This window comes from Tauraco erythrolophus, chromosome 14 (genome assembly GCF_009769465.1).
Source record: "Tauraco erythrolophus isolate bTauEry1 chromosome 14, bTauEry1.pri, whole genome shotgun sequence".
Classification (NCBI taxonomy): Eukaryota; Metazoa; Chordata; class Aves; order Musophagiformes; family Musophagidae; genus Tauraco; species Tauraco erythrolophus.
The window spans coordinates 2,803,171-2,818,705 of NC_141478.1; the positions used below are offsets into that span (position 1 = coordinate 2,803,171).

Sequence of the window (15,535 nt, forward strand, 5' to 3'; positions counted from 1 at the left end):
CCTCGTCATTGATTTGTGATCGGAAAAAAAAGAAGAGTAGAATTTGATAGGGGACCTCTGACATGAAAGTGTACAGCAGTTACACGGCCAGCAAAAGAAAGAATGAGAGGAAAAGAGAAAGCAGAATGTTTTAGATACCTCTGATGTGTCATATACACATACATCGTAGAACCATAGAGTAGTTTGGGTTGGAAGTGACCTCCAAGACCATCCAGTTCCAACGCCCCTGCCATGAGCAGGGACACCTTCCACTACACCAGGTTGCTCAAAGCCTCATCCAACCTGGCCTTGAACACTTCCAGGGATGGAGCAGCCACAGCTTCTCTGGGCAACGTGGTCCAGTGCCTCACCACCCTCAGTGTAAAATATTTCTTCCTTAGATCTCATCGAAATCTCCCCTTTTTCAGTTTAAAGTCATTCCCTCATATATATGACTGATAAAGTATAAGAAACTATATGTTTCTTATTCCAATTGTCCTCTGCACCCCTTCTCTCAGAAGAAGGGATAGTAATGAAGTTTTATTACACATAAAATTAGCTTCGGTAAGTGCTACCATTAACTAGATAATAAAAAGAGCTGCCTGAATGTTGCAAAAGAATTGTTTTTTAAAATGTCAGTTAATTGCTAAATGGCTCCAGCTCTTATCCAACTACTTTATCTTCACAACAATGAAGACTTCAGCAACTGAGTGAAAGATTTTATGCCCCTCTTGTTTGTTCCCTGCAAGGAAATGCAAAAACCAGAGCCTCTTCCACACTGCAGCAACTTTTGATATTAGAACACCCAGCCTGTCTCTGGCCCTTTTAGTATTCCCAGGACGGACTGATGGACCAACTAACCAAACTCATTGGGATGTTCATCAGGACTCTGCCAGGCCCTGCTTCTGCCCTGGTGTCACCTGAACTTTCCAGAAGGAAAGTTGCAAAAAGAATTATCACAAACATGCTTTGAAGCACAACTGAACATCAAAAGGGATCTTCCTTGGATTCGGGGAGAAAGTGCTGTAAACCCTAAGTTGGAGTTCAAACCCATTTCAGCTAACGTACTTCTGTGACATCAGGGATGAACCATTAATGAACAAGCAGACGAGGGACAAGGGGGCAGGTGGAGGAGGGAGGAAGACTCGCACCAGCAAGAGCAAAGCTTGCATTTTGAATCCTCTTTCAAGCATGTTTATTACTCCTTTGGACCTGACCCCATGATACTGTTTACAGTACAGAACTGCTGCCTGCAAAGCAGCTGGTCATATTAAGTCAGAACATTCAACTAACAGATTGTAACATTTCATTACCATCGTGCCATTTGTGTGAAAACTGAGCCTGTGTTGTTGTAGGGGACGGTCTGTGTTCGGCTGACATCCCATTCCTCCAGGCCCCTGCGACCTGACTCTGCTTAGCTTGGGCTGATTCCACCTCTATGGTCACTTTTATGTCCGTTCTCCTTGCCTGCAAGGTCTACTTATTTAAACCTAGCTCAACAAAGCTTTAAAGCACACGCTTAAAGTTAATCGCGTGCTTTGCTGAATAGAAATGGTTTTAAGCACATTTAAATTGAAGCATATGGGTAAATGTCTGGCTGGAATAAGTGCTGTCATTATGAGCAACTTTTGAAAAGCCTATCAATTGTGTGCGTAATGCCTGAGCGTCCCCATGCAGAGCAGTCTTTTGTTTGGAAGCAAAGGAGCCCAGGGACCTAGACAGTAGGCTGGCTGGCTTTATTCACAGCCCAAATTGTCACCAGTAACAGACAATCGTATCACTGTGTCTTACATGTTCATTTATCCTTCAAAAGTTCTGTTTACTTGATTATCTAGATTAATATGAAGCAAGTTTTGCTTTGATTTTATACTGTGACGCTGTCTTGGCATGCAAGCTCTCCAGGTACTGTGTAGAAAAAACACTACTTTCCATCCAATCCTGTCACCTTTATCCTGTTTTTCTTGGATGAAATGCCTGTTGACTTTGATGTCAAGATTAGTTTCTGTTTCATTAAAAAGTGATAGGAACACATATCAAACAGGTTGAATTTTCTCCAGCAAAAATGCCACCACTAGGCTGTGGCTAGACTCTACATGAAGTTTTAATAGGGAGCTCAGGGAATTAATTAGGTATGTAAAAATTGTCAACAGGAATGAGAACTCGTGTCCGTCACCAAAAATGTAACCTATGATTGAAGAAAACATACTGCTCGGGGACACATCCAGCATTGATTTTTCATGTGAGGTCCCATTGGCTTCAGTGGGAATTCATTTATGAACCTGGTCAGCGTTCCTTAAGAGGCTTTAGCTGCCCTACAAGACGAGGTAGATGGGCTGAAGGTTTTACGTGACATGATTCTGAGATGAATGCATAAGTGATGTAGAAAAGCCAGGTATGAATTAAGTGGGTCATCTGAAGTGCGTGCAAATAAATCCTTCGCCCTATCCTGCCAAGTAGTCTGTTTTAGATAGATTTACAGGAAAAACACTTTACGTAAGTTTTGCGGCGTTTAAATTCATGTTCTCGAGACAATTTTCCATATCCTGGCAAATGTAAATGAAAATTTTATTTAGGTATGCTGGCGGTCCTTCTGAATAAAGATCAGAGGAATCTTAAATGTCTTAAAGCAAATCGCGCTCTCCAGATATTGTTGTACTTTGAATATGCAAAATATCATGACTGTAAGGTCTTTTAGCCAGGAGTTTACTGAGTCTCTGAGGTGGTGCGTTGTTCAGGCCATTGACAATCCAAGAGTTTCTCTTCCAACAACGCAGAAAGTTGACAGTTCTGATTCTCCGTGCACAGAGAAACCCCGTGGCTGTTCAAAGGGCAGTTTTTCCCCTAGGTGTAATTTTGAAGAGATGGAGGCAGGGACTTCTGTAGGTTGGCTGGTGGGCAAAGGTAGTGTTGTGGGATGTCCTCAGGAGTGGCAGCAGCTCTGAAATCAAAAGTTTGGTTCTGTACTGAGGAGGTGGATTAGTGGGAAGGCCACGGCTGGGGTGGATGGAGTTGGATTTTGTCTTTTTTAATTTTAGGTATGAATTTGCATTCCTTCTCCTTCTCAGAGTACGTGTGTGTGCAAGTTACATAGTTAGAGGTGCTGGTGTTGACATTGTTAAAACAAGAGTTAAAAATAATTCATTGCAAACTATTATTTATTACCTGCAAATAAAAATATAGACACTATACTCCTCCCCAGGAAGTTTGATACTGTGATGAAATACTATTTATGAGTAAAGCAAGGTGCTATTATGATGCTGTAGTAATGAAGGGAGAATTCTGTGGGTTCATTGCTTCTTTGTTAGATGCTAAACCCAATAAAGGGATTTGGAAGATGCCTAGGAGGGATAAGTAGGAGAGAGTGAAAAAAAAAAGGGGAAAGGAGAGAAAGGTAGAATGGTATAGATGAGAACACCCACAGGCAGTTCCCTCTGGTTTATATTCTGATCACACATCGGTGTTACTCTGGAGTAACTCCTTGAAGCTAATGGTTTATAGACAAAGCAAAATTGGTCTGGAGAGAAAAGAAGGTATTACAAATTTGTAAGAGTGGAAGAGGAATTTGACCTCATCTAGAGACACTAACAAAGGATAACTGGGGGTGAAACTCTCAAAAGTCTTAAGTTGCGCTTTGAAAATTGGTGTAGGATGTATCTATCTCTACGCATGATCACAGGACGAGTACACATAAACAAACCAGATTTAACCTGCTAAGTTCAGATGTGATTAGTAACACAGCTGAATTAGTAAGAAGCTTTCTGCAAGTAGCTCCCTGAGTGGCCTGGCAGTCGGTGCTCAGTTTGTTGATGCTCCGTGCGTACTGCCAGCAGTGCCAGAGCTACCTCATTTAAACCAACATACGTTGCAGCATAAACATTTTGGACACTTAAAGCCAGTGATACTTCAGCTTTTTAAGCTTTGTATCACTTCTGACAACAAGATTTAGATTCCTGATATGAAAAGCTTTTGAAGATTTTCTTCTGCAACTCATTTTTCTTATGGAAATGAAGCAAGCAAGCAATCATCTGCATATCACAACTTCTGTTTCCCTGGGTTAGGTGGAACTTCTCCTCGACTACTGTGGCCAGTTTAAAAAGTGACAGTCGCTTTTAAGGCAGCACGTTTGAATTCACTATTTGCCAAGCTATCTTCGTAGTGTGGTCCCCAGAATGATTAGTGATTTCAGGATGTTGCTTTCTAAAGAAATTGGAAACACTTGGAAATGAACCCGTAAAATACTACAAGGAACGTTTTTAACTCTTTTGAAAAGTGCTTAGAAGTATCAGCTATTTGAGGAGGTGAACACTGTGCATATTAAAATGATGCCTTTTCAAAGCTCTGAAGCTGTTGCTAAAATGTTACAATAAAAAAGTCATTCCATCCAGAACACATTATCAGTTAATGCAAACACAGGATTTTTAAAAAGCCATTACATTCTTTGGTGCTCAGAGCAAGGAAACAATAAAGCCAATACGATCTCATCAGCTCACACTTGTGACCTCGTGTGGAGCGTTGGTGCTTCGCAGGACCCGCTGTGAAGCCATCAATAACCTACTGTATGACTCAGTGCTTCCCGTTCAGACCCACGTCTCTCTGGAAACCAGCACCAGCTCGGGGCCTCAGTGAGACTGTGACTCCAATTAGGGGACAACAGTCAGGAAGAGCTCCAGAAGATTTAAATGGGGTCACGAAAACCTTTTGATCAACTAATAGAGGCATCTGAGGATGGAAGGCATGAATGTTAAAAGCCCTTTTCAAAGCAGCGCTGGAATAGAATAAGCAACACTTCAAGCACCTGAGATCAAATAAGCAATTGTTTTGGGGAGATCCTTGATCAAAGCGACAGTAGTTACCCGACTGGTGAATCAGCGGGCTGCGAGAGGGTGAAATGGGCATCCAAAACTCAGATGTGAAGCATAACACTGTATAGACATGGTCGCTGCACTGTGCAGCAGCTGAGGATACGGCCCTACCTTCAGCACTACAGGAAACAACAGAAGTATTTTCCTCCTTGAGTTCCAGATGCAGGGAGAAAAAAGGATGTTCCCAAGGGGAAAATGCAATATGCTGACCATCTGGTGAGGCACTTGCAGGCAGGGTGTGATCTCAGCTACAGGAATGGATCACCCACATCTTTCTTATCCAAACTGCCAAGCAGCAGTTGAGATGCAGAAAAGATTTATCTGTTAAGAGGTGCAATGAAATACCATCGTACTCGAATTAACATAACTAAGTGCAGGCTTCAGCTTCTCGGCTTTTGGTATGTTTTGCACTTGGATTATGCAACATAATGTGGCAATAAATAATCATAGAATCAGAACGGTTTGGGTTGGGAGGGACCTCAAAGATCATCAGCTCAAACCCCCCTGCCAAAAGTAGTATTACATTTGACCATATATTTAACATTAGCAGGAGCGATGTCACACACTAATTATCATGAGCAAATGACTTATGATTTAAAAAACTATTTCAGAAATGTACAAGTTTAACCCTGTTCTAAGTGAAAAGTGTTATCAACAGTTTAAATTATGGAATAGTTGTGCTCGGCAATTATTAAGACATATGAAATGCATCTCTAGTTTAGTAACACAGTTCTGAAGAACTACTTGGATCTTTCTTTCTTAGTTTTTCTTTTCTGATTTGCTGCTTACAACATGCCAAGACTTTTATGACTTTACAGTTAATGCCTTCTCTGCCTGTCAATGTACTGGCAAATCTGCAAGTAACTGCATGTCTTCCAAACCAGTGAGTGATGTTGTCCCTACTGATAAAAGAGTTCTCTGTAATAGATTTATTAGCAGTAACCATTGGTGCTTTAATCCCTGCCACGTTTGATTAGGCCTGGGGTTTTGTCACCTTTTTGATCTCTACTGTGTAAAGCCGGGGGGTTTTCTGTGGCTGACCAATACTTACATCTCAGACTTCCATTTCTGAATGTACAGAATGTCCTTGATCAAAATTTGTTCAGTTTCATACAGAAATATGAAGTGGCATACTGACATCTTCTGCATTTCTTTGCTTGCTTACGAGTGACTCTTTGAAAGTCTGTTTTAGGAGACCTGCTCAAGATGCTCAGTCACGGTACAGTGACTGTCAAGCAGGTCCCAGGTGATGAGGCTGGTCCGAGGTCAGGCCAGGATATCAGTCCATGGGCTGGGGATCAACAGGGTTCATGGCCAGACAGACACCGTGGGACCTGGAGCAGGGACCGAGCTGGAGACAGACACATCTACAGCGTAGCTCAGGCAGGGACTGACAGCCCAGAGCTGAGCCGAAACGGAACCTCTGGGTCCTTGGGCAGGGAGTGTGGGTGGGTGTCCCAAGGCAGGCTGAGCAGGGCCATGAAGGCCCATCAGTGCCCTCAGGACCCTGACAGTATAGCCCAGTATAGGCAACAGTACTTGAATGGTATGTGCCAGAGGTTCCCCTCCTGTCAGACACTTCTGTGTAGTCCAGGAACAGCTTTTGAAGTCACCTTCAGCTGTGATAACCACAGCCTCTTCTTCAGAGAGCTTGGTGTCTCATGTCATGTGTGTATCATTGTTTCAGTTTGACCAGAACTTCACTTTTGGTTACCAAATGTCACTTCCTTTCCCTGCTAGCACCTTAACCATCCCATGCCAGCATTCTTTGGTAACCTTCCTCAGAGCGATGGGTCAATTTGGAGCGCATCGTGAATGCCAAATTCTCTGTTTTGACTGTGCAATGCAGAAGTTACAGAGGTGCTCAGCCCCATGTATTTTGAAAGTTGTGTAACAAACTAATGTTTAGAGACTATCATCCCTCGTTTCTCTTCTTAGAATCAGACACAGCTTACACATTTTTGATATATTATTAAATATATCCACCAGGTAGTCAGGTTGAAGTGTTCATCCTAAAGGCTCAAAAAATAGTACATTGCAAATGCAGTGTCTACTTATTATGCAAGTCTTCTTCTGCAAGCAGAAGTGAAGAGTGGGAGAGGTGGAGATACAATCCAATGTGTTGATGGAGTGATTACTTCAGGAACTCATTTATGTTTTCTAAAAAACTTTATGCAGATTTGTCCAGGTCATTTGGATCTCTGCCTCTCAACTGTACGCATGCTGAGGATTATGAAACCCCACTGAGCTCTCATCTTCTGAATTCTTTTTATCTTGTTTTCACTTTGGACTGCATCGTACTGAAATTTAGTGGGAATATGTTATATCCCTAAATGCAAAGTTGTCATAATGCATTGAACATGGCCTGCATATCAATTACATTCCTATAATCAAGAATACATGGGTTAAAGAGTCTGGAACAACATATATAAAGAAATCAAGAATTTAGTTAGATTTTATAACTACAGACTTACAGTAAGCAAGAAATAAAAATGCATGCAGACTTAGTTTTTCTTCTCCTTCCTTCCTTGGGCAGCTGCCCAAATGTTGCATCTCTGAGTTATAAGAGGGAGTTAGATTTGGCTCCTGTACAGATTCCACATTCACTGAACTGCTTTCTTCATTTACTTAACGGTCTTTCTGAGCAACACTGGGTTGCATTCATCTTTATTGGGCAGTAATGGGAAGCGCTGCATGGGAAGCCTTGGTCTTGAGTTTTGTGTAAAACTGCAGCTTGCATATGCTCTAATCGTGCAAGCTATTAGTACAGAAAACTTGTAATTGATATATAGGCATGAGTCTTCCACATCACCTACCTGAAAGCCAAGGGTTATGAAATTTAATAAACTGCTGGTGTCCTTGGAGCTGCGATCCCTCTTCGTTTAGGAGAACAAAATGTCCGTCACTGCTCCTGACAATTATTAGAATAATTGTTAATGTACTATGAGAAGTAATTCCACATCAGGGCAATTTCTGAGACACTGCAGGCAAATTTAAAGCATTTTATTGTGCTAATATTACAGTTACAAGTGAGATTTTAAAGCCATTTACCATGATAATGGCAATGCAGTGCTAAGACAAGTAGTTCTTTCTAACGCTGTTCACAGAAAAGCTGGTATCCACACAGATGTAGAAAAGCTTCTGAAAGACTGGTTTAATAAAATTAAAAAGGAAAATCGATGTGATCCAGTATAGTTGTAAAGAAAAAAAATGCTGGATGAATTTCTAGAAGTGTATGTAAATGCCTGGTATGAAGCAGTGTTGAGTAACATATTGCAGTCAATACATACCACTGACTACGTAACAGTGTGCAGTATGACTTTTTCTTTCGAAGAAAGATATAAACTCTGTAAACATATGCAAAAATATTTACCTACTACCTCCAAGGCACTGTTTCACCACATGTCTAGAATATTAAGACTAACTAATCATGTATGTAATAAAGAAATGTTGTTTTTCCTTAGTAGTATGCAAGGGAAGTGCCATCTTTCTAGAGATGGGTCTTTGATGAACTGCAGAAATGATTATTTGATTGATTTGACTATCAGAGAGGTTATAATAATCACAAAACAATTCAAAACATCATTAACTAGCAGAGCATTTGAAATAATACAAATGAGACATTGATTCATGGTCTTGTTTAGATTTGCTTTTATGTACTGTTGTGGTCCTTAAATATTTGCAGCCAGTTTACACGTAATTATGGACACTTATGTAGTACTGTTTTCTACCAGACATTCTTGATCATAACCAGTTCGTAACCAAGCAGAAAACAAAAGAGCATCTTATGTCCCTAAAATTAAAAAAAAAAAAGAAAGGAACAAAATCTCCAGAAGGAGTTAGAAAAATGTGGAAGTTTAAAGGCGAGCTCAGCGAGGAGTAAGAATGGAAACTACCTCACAGCCATTATTATGGAATGGCTGTCTAACCGTACGTACTGGGCAATTATGTAGGCTTTGGAAGAGAAATGGTTCAGCAACATTTTTCTTTTTTTATGTTTTTTTATGCTTCTTCACCTATGAATGTCTTGAATTATGCGTATACATGTCTTTTGTTGTAGACAAATACTAGTGATACTTGTGGATGTTGTGTATGTCTAGGGCGAATCCTGGCTTTTGAGACACTTACATGTGAGGCTACCATGGGATTAAAAAAACGTAAGTTATAAGTACATTCGATGAGTGAAACTTCCCAGTTTTCGTTGCAGTGTCTCATAACGTCCATATGTCTTTGCCTAGGAGCACTGATGTTTTTGAGGATCATTAGCATAAATATAGACTTCGTGATGATGGCTTCCCCATTCTCTCCTTCCTTCTGATACTGTGCACATCCTTTACATCCAATGGGGAAAACTGATCTCTTGCAGAGAATTTAGAAGCGACAGATGAGGACTGGGAGGCACCTCCTCCCCTTCTGAACACCACCAGAGACTGGGTGGCCATAATGTGGGTATTGGCTGTTTCATTCAGATTTTCTACAGTTCCTCTTTTTTGCTGCAACAAAGGGTTTTCTTTAACTAGGACACACATTAATGATCAGGTACTTTTATCCTTTCTTGCCAGAGCCCAAAGTCTTTTCTCGTCTCCATAATATTTTTTTGCCTCTTTCTGCTTTATAATCAACGTAGGCAGTTTTATGAGTTGCAGCACCTAATTTAACATCAAAAGAATCAGACCACCTCTCTGGTGTGTGAGTGACTGGAAGACCTGATTCAGGGAAGACATAAGGCATGAGAAGTGTTTCACAGGAATCAAGTTTTCTGTCTGCCAGCATTGCTGACTTAAATGCAGAACGACCTAAGGGAGGCCATGGTGGGTACAAAAGCAGCAGTAAAGCCTTTTTTTTTAGTGCTAGATCCCAAAAGTGGGCCTGTGAAAGTGTTTCCTGAGGCAGCTCTCCATCACTGCTCGTATTAAACCTTTTAAGTCCATGTGTAATCTGGTAAATCTTATTCACCCAGATAGATGCATTTGAATGAGAACTGACCCTGAGCATAAAGACAGGCCAGTAGAAAGATAACAGTTCTTCTTTGTCATTCTCCATCATCGTAACCACGTTACAGAGGATAATGAAGTGCAAGTTACAGCAATTAGTTGGTGGCAGCACAAACGATAAGCACAGCACCATTACTTTCCTATCCTGTGCTGCGCAGCGCAGCCTATTGATTTAACAGCAGCTTTTCTTTTTTCCCTTTCACTCTCTAGTAAAAAACAACGCTGAGATTTATGTGAGCAGTACTGTTCTGGAATATAGATCAGGCTGGAGAAACACTGGTGTGAATCTTTGGATGCTCACTACTTAAAAAAGACCAGCCTGGGTTAATTCATAAAGTGCTTTGCAAAGCAGGATGAATGCCGTGTGTTCCGCAGTAGGGCTCCTTGGCTTTTTTCCCCACACCTGGCTGCCTATTAATCTGCCTTTTAACTGTGCCTGCGTGGAGCCACACGTGGTTGGAGCCACCAGCGATGGATCTCTCTCCAGGCCTCTCTGAACTGGGTCACCCTTTTGCTATTGGTTGGTGTTAAATTATTCCCTTTGAGATAACCAAGACGCTCCACGGTGCTATCTATTGTCACGTTCTGGCACTGAGATTTTGTAACAGATTATGGGCAATCTGTCATTTCAGGCTGTTCAAGGATACACGAAAAATTAGACACATGTTGCTCTCTCACACTGAGAAATTTGAACAAAGACAACAAACCCCATATTTTTCCCCATTTGTTATTCTATTATTATTTCCTGTTAAAATATGGTGAATAAAGCATGAAGTGCACCTTGAAGAAAGAACTCTAATGATGTAAAGCATTTGTCGTTATCAAAGTGTTCATGTGGATTTCAATGGAGAATAATTTCAGCTGTCTCGAGTCAAATTTGATGTGCAGCAGCTTCCACAGATCTCTTGAAGGCTGAAGCCCCATCCTGAGAGTGGCCTTTGGTTGCACCTAGGAACACACTTCACCGGTCGTTAGTTCAGGATTGAAGCTTAACAACTACAGGATGATAATGCATTTAGAATAGTTCAGAATTAGTGTCTCCTAGTACAATTTTAAACATTTGCTTCCTCTTTTCACTGGAAAATGAGAACCCAGAAGAAATTATTGTTAATTTCACGGGGATTTTAAGTTCAGTCTAAACTATGGCCTTTGTATACAACCAGGCCACTAACATTGTAGGACATCAAGAAGTTTAATGTTTTATTGAGGTGAATATCTCACATCTGAGTGCACATAGGTACACTTGAATATTTTGGTTCTGACTAAACAGAATACATTCGATGTATATTAATAAGATGTACACATATTTCATCTGTATGGTTTATGTATTTTATACATAGATATGTAATACACGGTTTTGTAACCTGTGTATTTATGTCTCTTTATATATTAATTTACGTGCCTGTATGCATATAGATGTGTGTTTGTTGGACTCACAGCTGTCCATCTTTAGTTGTTGATGGTTATGAAAGTATATGTATATGTAGACAGATGGACAGAGAGGTATCTTCCTACTTACACGCTTCCTCCTTGAGGCATTTCCTAAATCAGAAGCCATTGGTGCCATTCAGGAGCTACTTTTGTGTTTGCCTGGACTGCTCCTCTTCCTTCTCCTTCTCTCTTGAAAAGACTTTTAATCTGTTAAATGTTTGGGCCTCTTCACAAACATGAACGTTCCGTCCGTGGTTCCAGGTGATGCCTGGACTTCCTTCCCTCCAGTGCAATCACAGACTTATCATTCTGGCATAGTGCTTCTCTCTTGGCCAAGCCCCCCAAAAATGCCATCACCCTCCTCCTCCTTTTCCTGTTGCCTATTCTTGACAGTGATGACTGTCCCCTCCTTGAAATCAGTTTTGGTCTCCTTCCCTCCTCCACCTACGCATAATCTCATTTGTGTATGTGTTTGCCTACACATAATCTCATTTCAAGAAACAAATTCAACTAGCATGTCTGTCTGGACAGCTCACATTTTATGTGTTCAGAACAGAAGTATTGGCATCCTCCTCTCCTCTCTCGCTGTGCCCTGTCTACTACCTCCTCCATGCATTGTGAGGGACCCCACCGCCATGCTGGTTGTCACCCGAGCACACAATATGGTTTTCTTCCCGTTGGTCTCCTATACGTTCACATCCAGGCTATGTCAAAGTTTTTGACGATTCTTTCTGCACAAAATCTCCCAGATGTATATTCCTTCCCCTCTGATGCTGAATTATGTAATTTAGTGAATTGCAGGCTCAGAATTTAGCAGGATATGGCTTTTCTTGTGCTTGTCTCTGATAAATAGACATTGTCTGCCATTGAACATGTGTAATATTTTCACCTAATATTATACGTTAAAAAGAGACTTGTGTTGGAAATTTAATTCTGAAAAACAAGCAGTGAGATGATAAATGCTGTGGAAAACAACTCCAGTCACTGCAATGCTTAATGTTTTTCAGTGTGCCTTGATTTTGTATCAGTTTCCAATTACCACTGCAAAGACAGAACACCAATGTTGACAGAATTAAAAGACGTAGAAGCGAATTGAGAATTGAATACGTATTTCAGAGCTTAGAATAAACAATCCTAATAACCTTTTTACACTATTGAGGAAACCTATTTTTATGTTCTAAAAAAGGACATACTGGCAATGGCTGAACAAGGACTAGCAAGTTGTTGTTCTGCACAGTGGCAGAGTTGGTGGAGAAAGGGATTTATTCTGGCACGAGTAATCCCTACCAGCCCCAAATCTGGTTTAGATTATTTCTCTTGCTGTATGTTGGCCAGTACAGTGACTGGATGAAGCCTCAACTCTCGATTAAAAACAGAAAGCAACCCCATAAATGCTGCACTCCCATGGCCTCTGGCAAGTTGTGGGAGTAATGATCCAAAAGGGTTTAGGAGTTTTATTGCGGCAGGGAGGCAGCAGGGGTCAAATCTCTACCAGAAGACCTATAACTAAGTCTGTAATTCTTATATGGGCAAAGCTGCAGGGATTTCTGCTTGATTAAGGACTGCATGATTGAGGCCAGTGACATTAACAGGCACAACATCCACTCTGCATCTCAAAATGGTGATCTAATATGTAAGAAAAAGCCATGGAATTGCAAAATTGTGACACTTTCGTGCTGGTAAAAGTGGCTATATGCTTCCCATACACATGCCAAGCCTGTAAATGGAATTTATTTCTCTCTTTTTTCTGCTATCAAAAGCAATTTTAGGAACCTTCCTGTAGTATTTAATGCATGTCTTTTGCCTGTATGGGCTCTGAACTTCCCCAGTATTGTTTGGAGGCTACATGATCAATAAATGTCAGTTTGTGAAGTGCTTTACCAGTTTAGGTATCAGAAATGAAAACATAAGCTTCAGCTCTCTTGTACTGGTCATGACAAATTGATTCTTTTCGGTCTACCTTGCATTTCTATCACTTCATCCGCCTGAAGAGAAGTGGATTTCTCGCTGTTACTTACTGTTAGGCCACCCTGAATTCCAAAATCCTTTCAGAGTTTTGTTGCTACATTTGTCTTGTGGTCATGTGCGCAATAAAATGGGAACCAGTGAGCTTGTGAATGTGCAAGGACTGGGAAAGCAAGGTTGGGATCTGCGTTAGCGTGCTTTAACTGCGCATAGCACCAAGCTGAACTGCACATTTCCTTGATCTGGTGTCTTTGTTCGTGTTCAGCCTGCGAGCAAGCGCTTTGCAAAAGGGAATCCAACAGTTTGCTTAGATTTGGAAACCTTTTGTGTTTTGGCAATTAAGAATAGTAAAACAAAGACCGTGCATGCACAATGAACGTGCACTTGTAATTGCAATTTGTACATGGATTCGCATGGTTATGCAATTAGGTGAGGAATTATATGCTTAAATGGCCACCTGGGCACTTTATGGCCAAATATAAAAGTAACCACTCAAATGTACGGGTGCATATAGGTTTACTTAAAAAGAAACAACAAAGAATTGTTGGATCCTCAGTGCAATGATGTACTCGCTTCCCCAGAAAACAAGAGGGCCAGCTTGCCATGAAGGAAGGATTTTTAGCCTTGCTGCAAGAACCCTTAGCAGCACTGTTTTCCTATTAATGCTTTGAGCATCAGCACAAGTTCAGGAATGGATACTTGTAGTTCCCTAGAATATATCCACAGTTTACTCTATTTTACAGCTAGCTTTTGCTGAGAAATAGAAGTGCAGCACGCACTGTAACTTGTTTTTTCCCTCAAAAGCCTGTTAACAAACACTTTCAGTGTTCTTAAGAGCTTGTGACACATACGAAACGTAGCACTTGCATTTTTTCAGAGTTCGTTAATGAACTGAGTGTGCATTGCTGCCTACTGAAATCTGTCTCTAAGATTTCCAATTCATTTTTGCTTAATTTCTGTGTTCTGGAAGTTTTAAAACTGTCAGCAAAGATGTTTTACCAGTCTTCACATTATGACAGTAATCTGAACCCAGGTTTCATTAAAGGGTGGAAAGGGATGCCGCTTACATTCCTTTTCCTCAGATGCCGTAGGAGGAAGTATGGGTGAGCCAAAGCTGCTACTGAAAGAAAAAAGAGCATGTAAAATATGTATCCATAGGAAAAAAAAAATAGTGTTAATCATCTATGCAGAGTATATACAGCACCTAATTAAATCCGGTCTCATTCAGATTAAAATAAATGGCATGAATTAATGAATGCATTTTGTGATGAACATTCAGCTCTCATTGTTCAAGCAGACTTTACAAGAGGCATTTTAGGTGAGACATTTTGTGGGGCAGAAGCTGTTGTCACCGGTGTGTTTGTACCACATATAAGGGCAATGGTCAGAAGATAGATCTCTACTCCGGCATCTGGATGTGCCCCAGCTCTCCTGCTTCCCTGCTGGGTGACCTTTGGCAAGTCACATCTCCTTTCATTGTCTCCGTCTCCCTGTTTGCAGAATGGGGATTATTTTGATAATCTCTGCAAGAATTTTGTAGTCTACTTGGGAGTAGCAATCTTTAGGAACAAAGCGTTATTGTAACAATAATGCATGATTTGCGTGCCACTTTATTCCCCAGTATGAGGCTTAAAACAAAATTTATGTGATATGCTGGCTTGTGCTGGATCTCTGCACAGGAGTGAATCTTATCCAAGATCAATATAGTCATTCCCCAGTCCTGTGGTTTTTACGAGTTTCACAACATAAAGAAATCAGGTCCTTCCACAACAAAAGCACTATGCCTCTGCCATAATTGTTCAGCCTGGGAATTGGATAAATACTAAATTCTGTTCTTCCAGTGTTTTCCACTGCTTCCGTAACCGTTAATGAAATTACAGTCTTGCTAATAACAATATGACATCCTGGCCATGGAAAAGGTGTTTGAGTTGTCAGCAAATACAAGTTTGAGTGAAAAATGTGCAGGCCTTCACCCGTTGTTATCCTGCTGACTTCAAAAAGGTTACGCAGAGCTTTCAAAAATGCACAGGGAGTGGAATTTTTCAAGTTACCGTTTTCATTCTCCATAAAATGTATCAATAGCACTCATTTACAAGTTTTGTCATGGTGTTCTTTCTATGGGGAACTGAACTTTGGGGAAAAAAATCACTTTTGGCAGAATAATATTGACTAATTGTTAAAAGAAAGAAATAGAATTTCAATTTCAGTCAGAAATTGTTATTTTTTTCAATAAAAAAGAGGCATTTTCAGTGGAAGGGAAAAGAGGAAAATGATTTTTGTAGTGCAGGTTTGTTGACATTTCCA

At 40.7% G+C, this 15,535-nt stretch overlaps 1 protein-coding gene across 1 annotated transcript in view; it reads left to right on the forward strand.

Annotated features, from left to right (window-relative positions):
* The window catches only part of MEGF11 (multiple EGF like domains 11), a 211,939-nt gene that overhangs the window by 64,176 nt on the left and 132,228 nt on the right, over positions 1 to 15,535 (forward strand).